We start from the raw sequence: 18,503 nt of genomic DNA, 5'->3' as shown, positions 1-18,503 counted from the left end.
GTTGAGCCCGCGGGCTAACTCATGTAACCCACAAAATTTGATAGGTTGGGTTGAACAAATTAGCCCATTTTTTAAAACAGGTTGGGCTAGCCCAACCTGCAAAACTAGCAGGCTAAAACGGGCTAGCCTGCAAGCTAGCATATTTTTTTAAAATAATTTTTTATTTTTAATCACATTATATCTTTTTATAAATCTACAATAATGATAATATTTCCCAAATATATAATTTAGGACTCCCAAATATGTTCTTTACATTTAAAATATAGTGTAAATCTTTTTTGCAAATAAAATTTTTGTTATAGTTTGTAAATCAATAATTTATTAGTTTTCATAAAAATATTTTGAATATATATTGTTTATTAATCTCATAAGATCTATTAATTGAAATTATAAATATAAATTCATTGAGAAAAATAATATGGGTTTATATTTAAATTTTTTTCATTGAGAAAGATAACACTTCTAAGCGAGAAGATGATTGATAGTAAAAATCTAGCAAAATTAATTTGGTTGATTGAATTCTATATTTATTTTATTTATGTACAAGTTCTTTAATTGTTAATTTGCTTTAAAATATGAAATAAATATATATTTATATTATATAAATTTTAAATTGTTAAAAAAATTTGATAAATTTTTGTGGGCCAGCCCGTGGGTTGGCTAGCCTACTAGAAAATGAGTTGGGTTGAATCTTTTAACCTGTTTTATTTGACAAGCTAGCCCAACCTAACTCGCAAAAATGTCAGCCCATGTGGGCTAACCTGCAGGTTGACCCGTAACCTGTTTGCCCGGTGTTACCTCCACACCCTATTGCTCCTATGCTAATCGAGTAAGCACCATCAACAAAGATACTAAAGTTGTCAACATCCCGATTTACTACAAGGGAATGCTGAGATAATCCTTGCCTGCCAAGATTATTCAAGCCAAGCTCATTGTGACTTAAGCTCATACATCTAATAATACCTCTAGCATGCGCCCCAATATTGACAATGATCGTATCCTTCCCTTGAAAAACAAATTCATTTCGTCTCTTCCACAAAAGCTAGCAAACAATAGAGAACTATTCAGTCCAATCCTCACCATTTCTACCCACATTAGAGCACAGGTTCCATTTAAACCAGTTCGATGCATTTAAGGTAAAAAGTTCTTCAATATGTTTAGGATGAACATTCCTAAGCCAGATTTCTTTTAAGAAGGCACAGTCCCAAAAAACATGTAAAATATCTTCACAATCATAATCACATCTAAAGCACTTAGCATCATCACACATACCTTGATTACTTCGCACTTCATTTGTCAACAATCTATCTTGTACAACCAGCCACAAAAAGGATTTACACCAAAATGGAATCTTCAATTTCAATAGCTTCCTATACACCTGCGAAGGAGTAATGTCATCATCACAACATAACTCATAGGTTGACTTGATAGTGAAGTGCCTATTATTTTTTTGGTCTCCAACAGACAGAGATTTGCCTATTAGGAAGTGTAAATTGTTGTAGGCTCATTTCTAATAAGTCCCAAGTCTTCTTAATACCACTCTAAATTTTGGACCCAAGTTTGTTCCTTTCAATTTTTAGTAATAAGTTATCCCCATATTTGTACTTGGCACATACAACTCTAGTCCAAAGAGAATCCTTTTTGTGGATAAGCTCCTACCCTTTCTTTATCAAGAAGGCCTGATTTTGAGCGGTGAGAGATTTAATCCCCAAACCACCATTATCCTTATTCCAACAAACCTTATCCTAAGCCATTAGGTGAATCTTTCTTTTCTCTTGGGAAGAGCCTTAAAGAAAAGATCTAGCAAGATTCTTCACTTCATCATAAATTATAGTAGGAAGCAAAGCTGTTTGCATAGGATATTGGGGAATAGCAAATAGCACAGACTTGATTAAAGTATTCTGACCTGCCAAAGAAAGATTAGAAATCTTCCAATTATTCAATCTACTCTTAACCTTATCCATCATATACCCATATGTTGCTTTAGTAACACATTTATGATGCATAAGGACCCCTAGACATTTTTCAAGATCCACTGTACTGGAGAACCCAACAGTTTGAATAATTGATGCCTCCTAGGATGAGGTACATTAGCAAAATAAAGGACTTGAGACTTAGCTTGGTTAACTTTTTGATTTGAAACCATACAAAACTGAGAAAGGTAGTTCTTAATAACTTCTACTTGATCAATAGAAACCTTCAAAAAAATCACAAGATCATTAAAATTGTGAAGGCAGGTCCCAATTTTAAAAGTCTAATTGGTCGCCAAGCACTCTTATGAATTTCATCCTATATCATATGAGCTAAATTCTCAATATAAATCACAAACAGTAGGAAAGAATTCCTCCATCTTGTAGCCATCCTAAAAAATTTGTAAACTAAAAGTGTCTAAGCATCTAGAGATAACATCAACCAATTTAATTGGAAGTTTTAATCCAACTAGATAATTCCAAACAAAATCCCATTTAATACGATCGTAAGCCTTCTTAAGGTCTATCTTAATGGCCATAAAACCTTTCTTTCCTTTCATATTTCTCATTGAGTGAATCACCTCCTATGCAATAATGATATTATCAGAACTTTTCCTTTCAGGCATGAAACTACACTGGTTGGGGGCAATGATAGAAGGTAAAATCCCTTTAATTCAATTAGAAATCACCTTCGTTATAATTTTGTAGATTACATTACACAAACTTATAAGTATAAAATCATGAATAGTTTTTGGGTTCTCTTTCTTAGAAATAAGCACAATAAAAGTACCATTAATATCTCTAATTAAAGAGGGATCTCTGAAACTTCTTTACACTATAGAGATTATAGAAGGCCCAATTAAGTTCCATTGGCTTTGGAAGAAAAGAGCATTCATCCCATCTAGTCCAGGAGATTTCAATGATCCTATGTCAAATAAAGCTCCACGAATCTCCTCGGCATCAAACATTCTAGATAATTGAGTGATCTGAACATTACTAACCTTCGAAAAGGAATGAAAGGACTGAATAGTATGTCTAGGTCCCCCATCATCCTTAAAAAGATTGGATAAGAAACTTCTAGCAATCTGAGCAATCTCTTTGGTATCATAAACCTAACTGCCATCCTCCTTCTTGAGAGCTTCAATTATATTCACTCTTCTTCGAGCATTAGCTTTAGCATGAAAATATCTAGTATTTTTATCACTAAAAACAAACCAGTCATACTTAGCTTTTTGCACCTAAAGGAGACTTTCTTGCATAAGAATTTCCTCAAGTTCAAGCCAAAGTCTATATTACAGCTCTATTATCGCGAGTACATTGAAACAAAGTTGGTCCATTTTATAGAGGCCTTCTAGCCTACAAATCAATAACTTTTTCTTGTTCTTGAGATGCCTAAAAGCTTCATCTTTTCCTTTCACAACAGCCTCAATAAAAGAACACATGTTTTCATTCTAGCTAGTTTGGTTATTCCAATTCTCATGTGCCAATTGATCAAACTCATTATGAAGAACTCAAGAAGTGACAAATCTAAATGGTTTAGGCCGTGAAGAACATGAAATAATGTCTTCATACAACTTAAGAATAATAGGCCTATGATCAAATTTGAAATAAGGTAAACTGACAACAGATACATTAGGAAATTTACACCTACCTTCCTCATTCATGAGCACATGATCAAGTTTACTCTCACACCTAGCTCTATGCCAGGTAAACAAAGGCCCTTTACACTCCATATCAATTAACTCCAATTCATCTACCACTAAGCAAAAATTACGATCAGCAGTAGTAGAATATCGAGATAAGGATAATATTTCATGGCTAGACAAAGTACAATTAAAGTCCCCTCCTATGAACCAGGGATAATTAATGCTCATGTTAATATGCTTAAGTTCATTCTAAAGAAGATTTTTGTTAACAACATTTGGGCTTGTATACACAGTTGTGCCATACTAATTTGTATCATTTTTCTTGACCTTAAAATGAATACATTGAGCATGACTACTAAGAATCTCAATTTTCTAGTCTAAATCATCCCACAAAAGCTAAAGACCTCTGCTATAACCTCTTGCATTAACAATATGAAAATTATTAAAACCTAGAGACTTAGCAATATTAACAGCATTAGAACTACTAGCTCGAGTTTCCACTATTGCCAAAAGCTCCACCTTATATTTACGCTTCAATTCTTTAATAAGGCATGGAAAAGAACGTGATCCAGTGCCTCTAGAATTCCATATAAAATTCATAAAAACATATTAAAAAGAGTGGGCTTATAAGCCCGTATCAGTACCTTCACAAAAATTGATGTCTATTTTAGACACGGCATCTAGCTCTTAAGGAAATAACTCAACATTAATAGGTAGCTGATTCACGACATGGCACCTACTAGCATCCTGGCCCGCTTCATTCACATGTTGATTAGCCTTCAACTTTAAAGAAATTGGCCCATTATCTATTTGAGGATTATCCCTACCAGACATTCACTCATTGTAATTAGTAAATGCATCAAATGAGTTTGGGCTAATAAAATCTAGCCCATTTCAACCTATGCTTGGTGCTACATTTTCTTTCTTTTTTCCTTTAACTTTCAATGTAGCTTTTCTCTTTCCTCCCACTGAGGTCCACTTTGATTTATAGTTTACAACTTCCCTGCCAAATCTATGCTGCACCTCATATTTCTTTCCATGCATAATAGTGGAATTGTTATTAGCTTTACTTCCCTACTCACCAAATCCCAATTCTCCTTTCCCTTATTCGAACCAGTTGCAGCTCCCTTAAGCTTTGATTTTGGCATCTTCTTATGAAAATCTTGCTCAATAATCATATCAAGTCCGTATTTACTGCTAAAAACCATCTCTGGTGTGCCTTCGTCGTTCTGGCCCGTTTCTTAAGTGCTGTCAATCTCTCCTTGTTTTTTCGACATGATCACCTCCACCTTTTGGTCATCCCCTGATTGTATATTTCCAATAGACATATCTGTTTGTTGTTTCTCTTTAGTGAAATTGTCATTCATCTCTTTTTCTTGTTCATAGGTCTGAACTCGATCAAGACAAGCATTCAAATGATGCCTAAACTGGCCACAATGAAAGCAAATGAGATGAAGACCTTCGAACGCAATTTTATATTCTTCCCCGTACACAGTGAAGACGGGCATAAGGGGTTTGCTTAAGTCAAGTTCAACACATATTCTAGCAAAGGCACCCTTATCATATATGAAAGTATATCAATCAACTTTTAGAATAGTACCAACTTTATCCCCTATCATCCTCAAAAATTCTATATTATATAATTCAACAGGAAAATCCAGGACACAAATCCAAGCTGCTATCCTTCATTGTATTTATGCTTTCCAAGGATTGAAATTAGGTCTCCATTTTTTCATAAGAGGATAGTGATCATCTATTATCTATGGTTGCTCTTGATAAGCATGGTCAATGTCATCCTTGTTAGAAAAGGAGACAATAAACTATCCATTGCCTAGTAGTGTAATTCACATAGGCTCCCTAATTTGCCACATTCTTATTAACCTAATTCTCCAAAACCTTAATGGGATATTACGTCCCAATAATTTCACAATAAGGGAATTTAACCAGGGCTTGCACTAGGCAAGATATGCTTATTGAAGGATCTTCAACTCTAGGATTTTCATGGACCTCTAATCTTCAGACAAGTCCTCCTACTCTGATTCTTCCTCACTCATTTTCCCTTTTGCCCTCTTAATAGCCTCCTGTGCCCTTAACTTCAAGGTAGCCCTTCCAGCCATGTATAATATCATCGAATTCATCATTGGGAGAAAGAAATCCTGCAGAATTCAAACTCAGCAAAGAATCCTTATAGGATATCTTTTTCCTAGAATTCAAGCCTTCATCCACCTTATCCTCCTTCCCACTCTGACGATATCTATCATTGTTCGTGCTGGAAAAAATAAAGTTGTTCCTTCCTTCATCAATTACCTCCAGGATCACCACCCTTTCCCTCACCACTGTTGCCTTCGTCGATCTCTAGACGCTCTCTCTTTTTCTCACTCATCTCTCCTTGGTCCTAAAACTTTTTTTCTTGATGCATGTGGTACTCACAATTCAAGGGTAATCAGATTAAATTTTTGTAATCAAGTAATTCTAACATTTCAGTTTTAATAGATAATATATTTAATTCATTTAAGTTGCATTTGGATCAATGGATTTAGATGTGGTAAACTCTTACATTTAAAATTCATGTATTTAAAATTATTTATTTAAGTAGTTTAAAAAACTTCAAATGAAAGAAAGAGATGAATTGAGATTCAAAATAATAAGTTTATTTATATTTTTTAACTGACAAAAAATGAAAAAAATATGAGAGTTATAGATGTACAAATACTAAAAAAAGATGAAAAAGAACGAGACATTTGAAATAATTAGAATTTCAAATGATTGATATGAATTTGAAATTATAAAGATATTATAATTTGAAATGGATTTGTATGTCATTAAATCTATGATTTTTATATATCCTAATCCAAATCTTTATTAATTTAAATACATTATTAATTTATTTTATAATATGGTTTATCTTAAATAAGATTTAAAAAATTTTAATTTTTAAAAATTTCTTTCAGCAATGACAACTATTACTAGTATTGTAAAGTCAAAATTAAAATTGAACCGATATAGTCAAAAGTATTACCTCATCTAAAATTGGAGTTTTTTTGCTCCCCCCAATTAGATAGAAAGTAAAAAACTCCAATAAGAAAATAAAAGTATTTGGAATCGGTAGTGACGAGAAGTAAATTAACAAAGCCACATTGCACCATATTCAAGCAACATCAACATAGCAAAATTTTTTTCAATATGAAATGACGGCAATGACAGAAAACGATTCGTTTGAGAGAGAAGGAGAAATGAGAATTGCTAGATTGTGACAAGATGGTCCCCTTTTATATTGTGGCAGACTGACAATATATGAATGTTACTTATCTAATTGGATAATGATTAATTGATATCAAAAAATGGGAGTGATAGGTGTAGTGACATGTTGTGTAATGAATTTTTAATAGAAAGATGTAATTAACATGGTTTAATGAAAAAAGTAATGACAGGTTTTATTAGCAAAAAATAAATTTCTAATAAAAATATCTAATTAACATTAATATTTACCAGGAAAATTAATGTCCTGTTATATAGAGAATAAGTAAACATTATTTGAGACTTTAGGAGATTGGTAGCCTTAAGAACCTTACATTAAACATGGCCCTGTGGCTAGGTGATTTAGGCAATCTGTTTCATAGTTTAATATTTTTTTTTTGTAAGTATAAGGGATAAGTTTAATTTCAGCAACATTAAGAATTATCTCTCTCAAAATATTAAAGATAAATAATAAATCTCTTTTAATTAAATTATTACATATTTTTAAAAAGTTTCATCCACGTGTTGGGAAGCACTAAAAGTTCTATATGAAGGCTGCTAGGCTTGATATCGACAGTTATTGATTGAGCTTGAAGGATAGGACATGGGATAGTTGGGCATCTATCATTTGCATAATTTTCATTGGTAGACAATGAGGGAATGATTCTTATTCAATATTTCTTATATAGTAGATTAATTAATTTCTTTTATTTTTTGAACTTCAATTTATGTGCTTTATTAAGGATCCATTTGAACAATTTTAAAATATAAAACTATTTTTATTTTTATTTTAAAAAATGAACTTCTAGAGAATGTATAAAAAAATTTATTAATTATAAAAATATTAAGTTTTAGTAATCATTCTTATATTAATAATTTTCTTTATTAATTTTTAGAATTGAGGGAATTTAGAAATATTAAACTGGTTTTTTTCTCAAAAATATGGCTTACTTATTAAATATGATTGATAATACCTATAATAGTTTCTTCTTCGGTAGATGGGTTGATTTGCACATTTGACATTGCTGGAGATATCGATGATGAAGATCATCTGGAATCAGTAAGTATGGGATTCCAATGCAGATGTGCCATTGTTTTTTAGTTTCACTAGTTATAATTAGCTTTCAAATTGATAAATATAAGATGTATATATCATTACGCAATGCATACATATTTAGAGCTTTAGATTTTGAAAAATCATTATCTTTGGTTGAGTTATTCTATACTTGAGTTTGGACTCCAGTACATTATTCATACAAATTGTTACCTAAAATGCAGGTTATTAATGTGGGAACTTCAATCTCAAAGGCGGGTTTTTTTGGTGAAAGTTGCCTGAAGCTTTGGTGTTTAACGCATATTGAAACCTTGAGGTATGTTATCTCCTTAAATTTGTTTGCTTGATAGTTATATAGTCCTCTCAGCACTTTGGTGGTGTAAATGACGATGTGCTTCGTGCCTTTATCTTGCATTCAGTTTTGTTAACAGTTGCCAAGGGCAATTCACACTGCTAAAAGCCTAAAATAACTATCATGTGAACTCATATTGTGTGTGGAGAATTATGGAACTGGTTTCGGTACTATCTAGATTTTAATTTGAATAGTCCAGATTTTTTCAATTTTAATTTTAATTTTATATTTTACAAAAATAAAATTTATAATTTTTTATAAACATATTCATCATCAATCTGAACAGTAGTGATTTAATTTGAGTGATTCAATTTAATATTATAATTTTTATAAATTAACTATCTTAATGTATTCTAGATAGTCTAAATTCAATATTAAATTTTTATCTGTAAGGTCTAGATTTAAAGTTTTTATTTTTATTTTTATTTTATATTTATTAAAATAAAAAATATTAAAAATTTAATAAAATAAAAAATTATTAAAAAATTTAATATTAAATCTGTCTTGTCTAGAGTACATTTAGATATTCAGTTTATGAAAATTATAATATTAAATTGAATTACTCTGAATTTCAGATTGAATCAATACTGTCCAGATTGATGATAAATATATTTATAAAAAAAATTATAAATTTTATTTTTATAAAATATAAAATTAAAATTAAAATTGAAAAAATATGGACCATCTAGATTAAAAATTTGAATGGTCCAGATAATCTGGATGATGAGCATCACGGTGCTCAGCAGAAACCGGTTCCGGAGAATGATAGTACTTCCAGCAGCACTGTCTGCAGAAGCAATTATATTCTAATGCACTTAATATGGATTTTGAGAACTCTCACATTCGTATCCTGACTCATTTTCTCTTCTAAGTTTTATTTTGTTGCCTGTTTAGCTTGATTCTAATATTTTATTCTACTCTGTTTCCTTATAGTATCTGGGATCGGAATGATGCTAGAAATGAAGTAAACTTCACAGACGCTCTTCAAAGGTTGGAGCTTGGATAATGTGAGTTCCTCCCTCTCTAATGGAATATGTTTTAGCGAACTGGAATAGCACCATGCATATTCTGTACTCACAAATCCACAAACTGATATTGTTCTTTCTCTTGTTAGGTTGACTATTTTGTTGACTGTCACTACTCTAGAGAAGCTCAACGACTATGGGCGATTGGTGGCACTAATACTGGTGTTTTGGGCAACTTTCCTGTGAATTATATAATGGGGTGGCCATACAAGTGTTGTAAAGAGTGAATAGCCCATGTCAAGAATTCATGGCGGACCTGGTTGTGACCAAGACTTTTTTGGATGGACCAGCGGGGAAGACGACCGCCTTTGTTGCTGGCTGTCTGATGATTCACCTGATCAGGTGAATCGATTGTGGATTTCGAGCACGTTGATAATGAAGTCTGAAAGAACTCGGGAGACAAATCGTCGTCGGCCTTACTAGCAAGGTTTCTATTGTTGTGTTTTGAACAAAAGAGCATTGGTTGTCAGGCATGTAACTTTAGTGATTTCAAAACATTGGGGCTAGGCATTTGGGTATCTTGTGCGTGCCCATTTTTAAAGGCTGATTGATTGGCAACTTGTATCACATGGGTAGGGAGTATTATTATTTTAATAAATTTATTGATTTTTTTTTTTTTTGTTGTTATGGAGTTTTAAAATGTAGTGGCATATTGATTTCTCCTGACAGTGTGGCAAAAATATCTCAATTTCTTTTTTTTTTTATACCTTAACGCAATTCAATGATTTAAAAACTAAATCAAGTTGGACTGTTAGACTAGTTGAATTGTCAACTAAATTCATTAATAGTTTGGTTTGGACAAAAAAAATTGTTTAGAAAGTTGGAATCAATTAGATCATTTGGGACAAGAATTGAATCGAGTTCTTAAAAATCTAACAGCTCAAAAAATGGCTCCCTTCTTTTTGTTTTTTTAGAAAATGGCTCATTTTTTTAATTATTTAATATTATGTTGTATTAAATAACTTGTTAAGTCATGATAAACTAAAAATATTTATTTTTATTTTTAAGTCAAATAATAATTTTATATTTATTTCTTATATTCACATTATTATATACATATATAATTTTTTTAATCTAATTATTATGTCATTGATTCAATTATTAGTTTAACCTGATTGAATCATATGAATCATAAATAACTGACATTTTTAGTTTAATAACCAGTCTAGTTTTGATAACATTGATACAATTAAAGAATTCTAAATGTCTAAAGCAATTTTTGATATATTTTACTTCATTGTTTTACTTATAATTGTGTTATACTCCCTCCATTCTAAATTATAAAACACTTTTAAAAGAGTTTCTTTATCTCAAAATATAAAACACTTTGAATAATTTAAGGTTTTATTAAATGCATTAATTTTAATTTTATTCTTTTTCTTTCTATAATTAATTCTTGTCTATTCTTTTTTTAATATATTAAATGATGAATATTTTTTAAAATTTATATTTTTATTTTAAAAAGATAAAATTATTAAATGTATTTAATAAAATTTATTGATATGTAAAATTTTATTTAAAAATTTTTTATAATTTAATACGGAAGGGGTAATTAGTAGGGCGCTCTTTAACCTTTTGTGCCCCCAAATAATTATGAAGTACTGTTTCTACGATGATGTAGCTAGAGCATCAGAACGCAACTCGCAAGTTCTATTCACGCGTTAATTATCTTTCGAAAGTTGTATATAAAAATCAATTATCAATTATCATATAATTTTGGATTAAAAGATAAAAATATTTTAAAAAATTTTTTACATGAGTTCAGTATTTTTACTTTGAAAAGGAGCAATATTATTTTAAAATTATAAAAAAGAGTAATTGTATTTTATCATTAATCTTTTACAAACGTTTGACCGTTAAATGTTACTTTTTAATCAAAAATTCTGACATGTCTTCCCATTTTTCCCTCTCTCCTCCACTTGCCTTCCCTCCTCTTCCTCCTAGGTTATTGGATGTCTTCTTCTTCGTCTTCTTCGTCCCTTTCGCCATCGCCGCTCCTCCTCCTCTACCCACTCTGGGTTGTCGTTGCTCCTCCTCCTCCTCCACGTGCCCCATCTCCTCTTTCACTATGCTCTTGCTTGTCTTCTTCATCTTCTTCATCCCTTTCCAACAGCAACTAGTCAGCCTAAAGGTGTTGATCAAGTGAAAGCTCTCACTCACCGTTCTGGGTCGTTCGCTGCTGCTCCTCCTCCTCCTCTACCCACTCTGAACCATTCCAATTTCTTTCCTCATTGAAGGTTGCAAGTTGCAGGTATCGGCAATCTCGTTTGGATGCGAGCATTTTTTTTCTTGTCCCCGCTACTCACTCTGAAACGCTTTGCTTTATTGGAAAATTACAGTAATTTGTCGACGAAATTTTTTTGATCTAATTTTTTTATTTTTGGGAAAATTACAAGCAGTAACGATGGAGCCTTTATCTCATTAGTTTTCGAATAATAATGATGTAAAATTAACACATACTACTTCTTCCTCGAGCCAAATTAGAACTATATATTGCTTTCTTTGCTTGATTCTGATTCTCCTTATCCACATTGACCATCCTTCGTGAAGGATTTTAGAGATCTGTTGCTCATTTAGAGGATGGATTTGACTGTTCAGAGTTGAAGTTGGAAGGCTAGGGACAAATCAAATCAAAAGAAATCCCTCATATCTTCTCAGCCAAATCGCCATCGCTACTTGATAGGTTTGCTTGTTGTCATCAGAGATTCTTTAGGTTGTGGGAAGGTATGCAAGGAAAATGTTACGCTTCAAAAATAGAGAGTGATTGACATAAAATGTAACCCATATTACACATTCATGTAAGCTTTAAAATGTAAGTTCATTCCATTTCTAAAATAATTTTAGATTTATATTAAAATTTTTGCATTCTTGATATTAATCATTATAACAAAATTTTAACATTTTTGTAGAAATTTCAATAGAACTTCCTCCCTAAATAGGATCTGCTGAAAATTCTATGATGCAAGATTTTTCACAAAATAATCCGTCAATCAAAAACTCAGCCCCTTCTAACTAACCGACAGTATATATACCAAAATAAAAGCACTAATTATAACCTATGTGAAGCACCTAATCAGACTTTTCAAAAATAAAATACATAAGTGTTTATAACTACATCAAAAGGAAAATTTTAATCAATCATTCACCCAACACGTCTATAAGTTCTCAGGGGTTAGAAGGAGGATCAGTGTCAACTAAGGTATCTGAGACCAAAATAATTTTTCAGTGAATAATGTCCCAACAATAGATAATATAATATAAATAAAATGAAAGGTTTGAAATAGTTATGTAAGTTAAAGAGACGATAATTTTCATAAAAATTTAATAAACTTCATATTAAAATGGCTCTATAAATTTTTAAATAAAATCTCAAATCATTGAACTATTATAGTAAATGATAATATCACTAAATTTCAAAAAAGTACATTAATGAAATAAATCTTTTTATATTCAAATTACCAGATAAAAACCAATAGAATATAAATCATCAAATAATTGAATTCATAATTATAGAGACTTATCAGAACAATTTATAAATGTGGACACACAGTCTACAATGGTAACTAACTAAACGTGGCTTATGCCATGAAAACAAACGTGGACACATAATCCACGAGGGTAAGCAACCAAACGTAACTGAAGTCACGAAACAAATGTGAACACATAGTCCACAAGGGTAATACTAACCAAATGCAGCCGAAGTTATAAAACAAACGTGGACACACAATATCACGCCCCAAAAATAAAGGGTGACCGGCACGAGTGCGAACTACATTGCGCATTCCTATAAGCTTCAAAGTGAAAATTCATTTTATTTTGCTTTTAAATAAACAAGTCATGTGAAAGTTCTAATACTTTTAATACTAGTTGTCAAAGCAAAGCTTCAAAGCTTTTATAAAAATTTTGACAGAACTCCTCTGCAAATAAAGTCTCTTGAAAATTCTTTAACATAAAAAAAATTTCATAAAATATAATATCAATCAAGAACTTAACTCCTTCCAGCTAGCAAACAATATATAAGACAAAATAAAGTTCTCGCAACAATCTATGTGGAGCAACTACTCTTTTCTTTAAAGTAAAATACATAAGACTTAAATATTTACATTAAAAGGTAACAATACCAAGCAAAATTTCCACCCAATATTGCCCTTTTGAGGTCGACGATAGAATTAGTATCAACTAATAAATCTGAGACCAAAATAAATTTTTTAGTGAATAGCATCCCCAAAACTGAATTTAAAAGCATTAAAATAATAAACTTAAATAATCATGTAAATAATTGAAAAGATGATAATCCAACATAATAACTTCATAAATCTATAAATCATAATCATAATCATGAAATGAGAGTAAATTGAAAACATTTTATTCTATCCTTGTTAAAGAAAACAAATTACTCGTACATAAATAATTAAAAAAAATACAATTGCTAATTGAAGCCATTAGAATTTCAAATAAGTGAGTTTCAAAATTCAAATTTTTGAGGACTTAACAGAACAAGTAACAAACGTAGACACACAATTCACGAGGGTAAGGATAACCAAATGCGGCTCATGCCATGAAAACAAACGTGGACACACAGTCCACGAGAGTAAGTAATCAAACGTAGCCAAAGCCACGAAACTAACGTGGACACATAATCCACGAGGGTAAGTAACCAAACGCAGCCGAAGCCACGAAACAAATGTGGACACACAGTACACGAAGATAAAGCTAACCAAACGCGACTTGAAGCCACGAAATCAAACGCAGGTGCAAAGCCCACAAATCACAAAAGTGAGAACAAAGCCCACGAGACAAACTAGCTAGTTATTAACCACAGCGCTACGGGCTAATGGAACTGCCGTTAGTAGCAGTGTTCTATCTAAAGTCCTCTTGAAAATCACATTTCAAACATGCGAGAAAAATGATTATTTTTTGCAATAAAATTTTCCATTCTCAATACCAAACTTACATAAATTGTTTCAAATCTCAAAATTTGACAAAATAGCAATTCATAGCCAATGTACAGGCTAACATTAATTGAGTAACCAAGAAATTCTAGAGTTTAATAAACAAGAATGCCTTCATCCATGTTGGAAATATATTTCTTGAGGAAAAATAAATAAACATATCATAATTCAATTATCCTTCTTCAATATTCCATAAAAAAAATTAATATAATTTAGAAGAGTGAAATATTTTAGTAAAAGACTATTAAAAATAAAAATAAATTAAATGGGATGCTATCTACTTACCTGAAATTTCCAGAATTTAAACTTTTCCTCTCAACTTTAATCAAATTTCTCCACTTCCAAATTCCCTATAATCATATTAAAATTTTATTTAACCCTCAACCAGTACAATAATTTCTTTTTCCGACTTCACTCACCTCCAATATTAAACTATAATACATTTACATTTTCTTTTAAATCCTCATTAGCATTTGGTCAAGGCACCAAACATAAATCATTTCCAATCTCCTCATAAAAATGCTAGCATTCAATATTTTATCTACAACTATCCATCTTCGAAAATAAAAAAAATCACATTACAAATTTTTAAGACAAATATTCTTTGCAATATCTAAATTAAATTTCATACTTCCGACAAGAATTAATGAATCTCCATATATATCCAAAAATTAAGTTCAATTTCTATTAATAAGCACTTCAACAAACACCTCATCTTTCATCAAGTTTCATATCTCATCTCTTGTAACATAATCCTAACCAATTCTTCATTATCAACCCATTTAAACCAAATGAATTTAACTCAAAAGTTGACCCATATGTATATCATTACCAAGCTTTAAGTAAAAAAAATTATTATTATTATTATTATTTTTCAGCTCAACTATGCACCTTCTTCTTCCTACAACGCACAATCAACAGTAACAGAGCAAAAAGAATGCTGTAACCACACACACAAAGTAACAGCAGCACGCACACACTCACAGGATCAGCACACGATCAGCAGGTAATAGATGGATGATCCAAAATTCCTCACCTCAACTTAGGTAGCTTGAACAGTGGCGGACAGACAGGGAGGAGAAGACGAGCTTCTTGGACGCTGAACAGAGGAGAGGAATAACCAAATATAGCTATCAAGCAAGGATGGAAACCGAGTCAGTAACAACAGACCAAGCTCGCACAGCCCCCCCAGCAGCTCCAATAACTTGGTTCCATATTCCAGCCACAACTTGAACATAAACAACACAAGAAAAGCAGCGAACGAAGAAGGAAAAAAAACAGAGGTGGGAGATACGCAGATAAACCTGAACGTTTCGGAGCAGCCGTGAGCCCCCTCTGACATCGGTGACGGCAAGGAATGAAGAAGATAGAGATGAGTCGGTGATGGCAGGGGAATGAAGAGCAGTAATCGTCCAAACTCTCGATTCTTCTCACACTCTCTTATACTCTGATAACCGATATTTTCCCAGTAAGAAAGAAAGCAAAACGAGAAAATTACATAGGGTGAGGAAGGGTATATTGGTAATTCTATAAAGTTAAAATTATAAAAATAGACCCCTTTGTTTGTTTGTTTGTTTTTTTTTTTTTTTTGCCTTATCAGATCCGAACCTTAAGCTTAATAATGGGTGCATTAAATGCACAATTCCATTACACCAACTCCCTTTCTTGTCAAAATTATCCTAAAATTAATATAACTACAATTATAATACAATACTATATATTATTTTTTTTGTTATTTAAAATTTCTGGGTTATTACACACAGTCCATGAGGGTAATACTAATCAAATGCAGCTTAAAACCACGAAAACAAATGCAGGTACAAGTCCCATGAATAACAAACGTGAGAATAAAACTCACAAAAATCAATCTAACTAGTTATTGACCATGGCATGCCAAGGGCTAACGGTTTCCGTTAGCAACTAGTGTTCTGTATAAAGTCCCTTTCAAATTCATTTTCAAACATGCAAGACAATCATTACTTTCAAAATAAAATTTTCATTTTCAATGTTAAACTCGCATGAATCATTTTTCCGTAGCAATTCAATAATTTTCAGAATGAAATTCCACAATTAGAATTCAAACTTGTATTTACTGATTAATTAAAATAATCAATTCTGGTAAAATAATGTCACAAAATAAAGTAATTTAATCAATAAAATATCTCATAATCACATTGTTGCTGTAAAAAGAATTTGCATAAAATGTAATATTTTAATAAAGACAATTTTATTGAAATATCAATTGAAAAACTATCCACTTACCTGTAGATCTCTAAGTGTATAACTTACTTTCAACTGGTCCTCTAGTACCATATTTAACCTTTAAATTCCTAGTACCCAAGTAATACTATTGTTATTCATTTATAAACTTTATTATTCAAGACTTCAATTCAAAATTCCAAAGAGGTATCACAAATAAACCTCAATCTCCGCTTTTCTCAAACATTATATCAACATTTTGCAAACATGAACTCTTTAACTAATAAATTTAGATTCTTTTATCCAAATCTTATCCCAATCATTTTCCATAAATTTTTCAATGTCAATGCATGTTTAAATTAATCAAACTTTTTCTTCAACATAAATCAACTTTAATACTCAAAGAAAATCATCTCCCAACTTCACATTACTCACAGTAGATAAAAAGGAAAGAAAAAAATCCATAATTTTAACCAACAGTTTCTCAACAACCATATATATCCAAAGAATATTTTCATTATCAAATTCCTTTGCCGCCTTCAACTTAAACTCAACTGAATAGTGTTTGAGTCAATCATTTCTCTCACCATAATTACTAAAATTTGAGCAAGAAATGTATCATCAAACAAGACTTTTCTAAGAGGCATTTTATTAAACATCTTACATACATGAATTTTAAATTTTAATACTCAATTCTTCTCTTCAAATCTCATCCCAAAGTTCTTTTAACAATTCAACAGCACTAAGACTCTAATAAATTCAGCTCATCCACGCAATCACAGCCACAGAAATAAAGAAAATGATCATTAAATTTTATTTATTTATTTATTTATTTTGTTATAAGGATTTGTCTTTACCCACGCACATATATTTAGTAAAGAGAGACACACAGTTAGCAAATTTAATTATCTACTCAGACACTCACGTATAGAATCATCAAGAAGGATAGCTCAAGGCTTCTCATGTTAACCCTCAACATTGACAAAGACAAGGAAAGAGACGAGACATACAGCAGAGCAAGGAAGAAATTCTAGGATGATGCATGAATCAAAAAGAGGAGAAAAGCCAACACAACCAAATCAAAAAGAAAAGGACTTACGAGTAGCACCCCAGTACTAGGATTCAGCTTTCACACCTACCCATGGCATGAACACGAATTGCGAGTGGCAAAGACAGACAAAGACAAGAAGAACAGAGGTGGACCTAAACATAGCAAGGTGGCAAAGAGCACCTTCCTTAGCCAGCAATAGTTGAAAAAGGAAGAGAAGGACTTCGATTGCCATAATTTCTGACGATAGACAAACTAAACAGTAGTTGAGAAGACTAAGTAGAAGGCAACACAAAGTAGGGGAGGAAGAGAAACATCAATCTGGACTTCCTAGTAACAACAAACGACAGGGTTGCCCACAACCAAACCGGCAACATTGAAGACAGTGGAGAAAGGAAGGAGAACGATGAGAAAAAAAAAACAGAGGATGAAGCTTCTCAATATCTAGATTTCTCTTCCTCTCTCTCTGCATCCAGAACATAGAAAAGAAAAGGTTAAGGAAGAATAAAATAAAACTAATGGAGCTGAGAGCACAATGGTAAATTGCAAAAGCTAAAATCAAAAAAAACAAAACAAAACTCTTTCCTTTGGACCAATGGAACCGAAACCCATGACTTGATACAAGGGATATTAATGCCACTCCCACTAAACTAACATTTCTTCTTCCTACAATTATTTCAAAAATTAATATAAAGTATACTTAAAATATGTCTCCATATATTTAATTCTTCTTTTCTTTTTTCAAAAATTCTTGTGTTACTATAATAATTAAATTTTTAGGTTACTATAGAAAGAGAGGAGTGGATCACTGAGGGATAAAGTGAGAAGAAAAGCAAGATTTAAAATTGGGTATGGTTAAGGGAATTAGAATGCCACGTCAAAATTTTCAACCTCTTTTGGTCAACCATTAGTCAAACATTGGTCAGAGGTTAGAACAGGACGATATTACTTCATTTTTCATATTTTTATGGCAACATTACTACTTCTAAAAGGTAAGAGTATTGAGTATTCGTTTGAAAA

The 18,503-nt window shown here is 31.6% G+C and overlaps 1 long non-coding RNA gene across 1 annotated transcript; it reads left to right on the top strand.

Moving 5' to 3' along the window:
- The first annotated feature begins 7,666 nt into the window (after nucleotides 1–7,666).
- On the top strand, nucleotides 7,667–9,951 carry LOC129295043 (uncharacterized). Its single transcript, XR_008589500.1, has 3 exons — nucleotides 7,667–8,223; nucleotides 9,193–9,266; nucleotides 9,374–9,951. It is a non-coding gene; the product is annotated as an uncharacterized LOC129295043 (long non-coding RNA).
- Nucleotides 9,952–18,503: the final 8,552 nt, after the last annotated feature.

This window comes from Prosopis cineraria, unplaced genomic scaffold (assembly GCF_029017545.1).
Source record: "Prosopis cineraria cultivar Desert tree isolate PC_DT_omini unplaced genomic scaffold, ASM2901754v1 PC39, whole genome shotgun sequence".
In the NCBI taxonomy this organism is placed as follows: Eukaryota; Viridiplantae; Streptophyta; class Magnoliopsida; order Fabales; family Fabaceae; genus Prosopis; species Prosopis cineraria.
The sequence above is the reverse complement of the archived record's forward strand: the minus strand, read 5'-3'. Positions and strand labels throughout refer to the sequence as shown.